The sequence below is a fragment of the Poecilia latipinna genome, unplaced genomic scaffold (genome assembly GCF_001443285.1).
Source record: "Poecilia latipinna isolate Pla-1442-1.1 unplaced genomic scaffold, P_latipinna-1.0 Scaffold1850, whole genome shotgun sequence".
In the NCBI taxonomy this organism is placed as follows: Eukaryota; Metazoa; Chordata; class Actinopteri; order Cyprinodontiformes; family Poeciliidae; genus Poecilia; species Poecilia latipinna.
In genome coordinates, this window is record NW_015114466.1 from 214,534 (window position 1) to 216,893 (window position 2,360).

The 2,360-nt window shown below is 40.0% G+C and overlaps 1 long non-coding RNA gene across 1 annotated transcript in view; it reads left to right on the plus strand.

The window, feature by feature from the left end:
* Positions 1-1,128: 1,128 nt before the first annotated feature.
* Positions 1,129-2,360, plus strand: part of LOC106934728 (uncharacterized) — a 37,762-nt gene continuing 36,530 nt past the window's right edge. Inside the window, exon 1 of the long non-coding RNA XR_001421751.1 lies at positions 1,129-1,610. This is a non-coding gene — a long non-coding RNA (uncharacterized LOC106934728). The remainder of the gene's footprint in view (positions 1,611-2,360) is intronic.

Genomic DNA, 2,360 nt, shown 5'->3' on the forward strand with positions numbered 1-2,360 from the left:
TGCAGAGCAGCACAAGAAAGAGACGCTCTACATGTTGTCTAATCGCAAACCATCTAACAAGAAGTCCTAGGTTTTTGTTATGTTACATGTTATTTATGCACAGAAGTATACACTCCACTACATCACATCTATTCTAAACTAATGTGCTTTGGGCATTTGTTGGTCTTTGTCTCTTTTCAGAACTGTGACCATCACGTACCGGGCCGAGCAAATCGCAGTGGGTCTTCAGAAGCTCCAAATATATTCCGCCATTTGTCCAGTTCGCTCTCCCAGTTCTATCCTCTTGGTCATTAGATTCATTGTTCCACTTCTGGCCCATAGGTTTTAACTTTCTAAAACTGTCCTCCTGTGAGAATTACGCGCCTCGTATCCGAAGCATCCTGCAGCAAGGACGAAATCAACACAGGGAAAAAGTGTCGCCGATGCATTTGTATCTCAGAACAGGGGCATCTGATGGCCTAGTTTCTCTCTTGTGGTGTTGGTTATAACCTTCCGTATCTACCTTGTAGCAGAAAACCACGGTTGAAATCTCTTTTTTTTTTTTCTTCTTCTTCTTTTTCCTCTTCAACTCAGGCAAACGCTTAGAGATTTTAGATTGTATGTGCTGCGGCTGGAGAAGACAGAGTAGGGACCTGAATGTCAGTGTGTCATAGAGATTTCAGGTCACTTGGAGCCCATAAAATATGTCACTCGTCGATGTGTCACAAGGACTTGACATCGCACATGCTCTTGAAGAACAAAGCATAAATCACAATTATTAAAGCCAGAGAACACTGACTGGACCGATCGCACACTGCAGCTTTGTGAACTTCACCAAATACGTCCCTCTCCTCTCATTGCCCTTGGTAAACGATACTCCTAGAATAAAGATTTGTGTGCATCTCTGGTATCTAAAGGACTCATTATTATTATTATTATTATTATCTTTTTTTTCACACAACTAGAAGCCAAACTGTGAGTTCAGAAAACAGGAAAAAATAACGTTTGGGTTTGATTTTGTACTTGGAGCTTGGTATTTAGGATAGTATGTTTATGATGGTGTATGCTGTAGTGTACCTGAAATGTTGACAAGTCTTTTTTTTTTTTAGTTTTTTCTCATAAGTCTCATTAATGAGATTTCTCTGTATATTTTATTACTTATGTGTGCAACTTTTTTTTTTTTTGTCATTTGTACCATAGTTAAAGAGAAAAGTTATACTTAACATGAGGTGAACCGGTAGATAAATCAGTGTTTCTAGCCTAAAATGTGATCTAAGATCAGCTAAACTGACAGCTTGTGCTACGGTAACAGGTGTGCGCTGGTGGAGATGAAACAAGGTTAAACACTAAACTAGCTCATCAGAGTTGCGTGCATTCACTCAGATTGTGGGAATTTAAGAAATTTGTCACAAAAAAAAAAAATGCACGCTAAAGTGTAAAATCTCTATCTTCTGCAGACAGAAGTGTGCGCTGAGTCGACTCGGTTCACAGAATACACACTTTACGTCCAAGTGAAAGTGGGAGCTCTTACAGTAAGCACCACCTCTGGAGTCTCACAACAGTCCCGACACCCAACTCCAGCTTCCTTATGCTCGATGAGGAGTCGAACCAACAGACATTTGTTGAAACCAGTGAGTGATTAGTCTGTCATTTTTTTCCTGTTTGTAACCCATCATGTGCTGTAGGATTAAAGACTTCCCTTGTGACTGACAAACAGCCGGTGAGACTGACAGGTACAAGTAAAATATAATAAGTAGAGAAGAGTTGCTGAGCATGTTGTCGCTCCGATAAAACATACCATACAAATGTTTGCACACAGTTCAGTGGGAACACACACACCCACACACACAGAGGCACACATACTGCTTCTTTCCTGCCTGTGTCTAGAAGATATGATTTGGACTGACACTGGCTCCAGACTTCCTTACACAGCTCTTGATGAGTAGGCTGACCTTGTCTCAATCTGATCTTGTATGACCTCCTGTCTTCCAAGCCCAGAGTAAGACAAAGCCTCATTAAGAAGAAGATAGCATGAGAGCGGTCACTCTGGCACAGTGTGTGTGTGTGCGCCTTTGCACAACTGCATGTTTGTGGTGTACCACTGCATTCCTCTGTCCCACAACGCCACTAATGTGGCTTCAGGAGAGTATTGGGGGGAGAAAAAAAAAAAGTTAAATCACAGCAATTTCAGAGTAAATGATCCAGGTTGCCTGTTTTGTAAATTAAAGTTGTTGGGGTTTTTTTTTTTTCCCCAGATAACCAAATGTGTTACCAAAAATTAAATGGAAAATCTCAGGGGTTCAGTGTTCAACATGCAAAAAAAAAAAAAAAAAAAAAAAAAAAGTTTTAAAAAAGGGAATGAAAAAAAAAAAAAAAAAAAA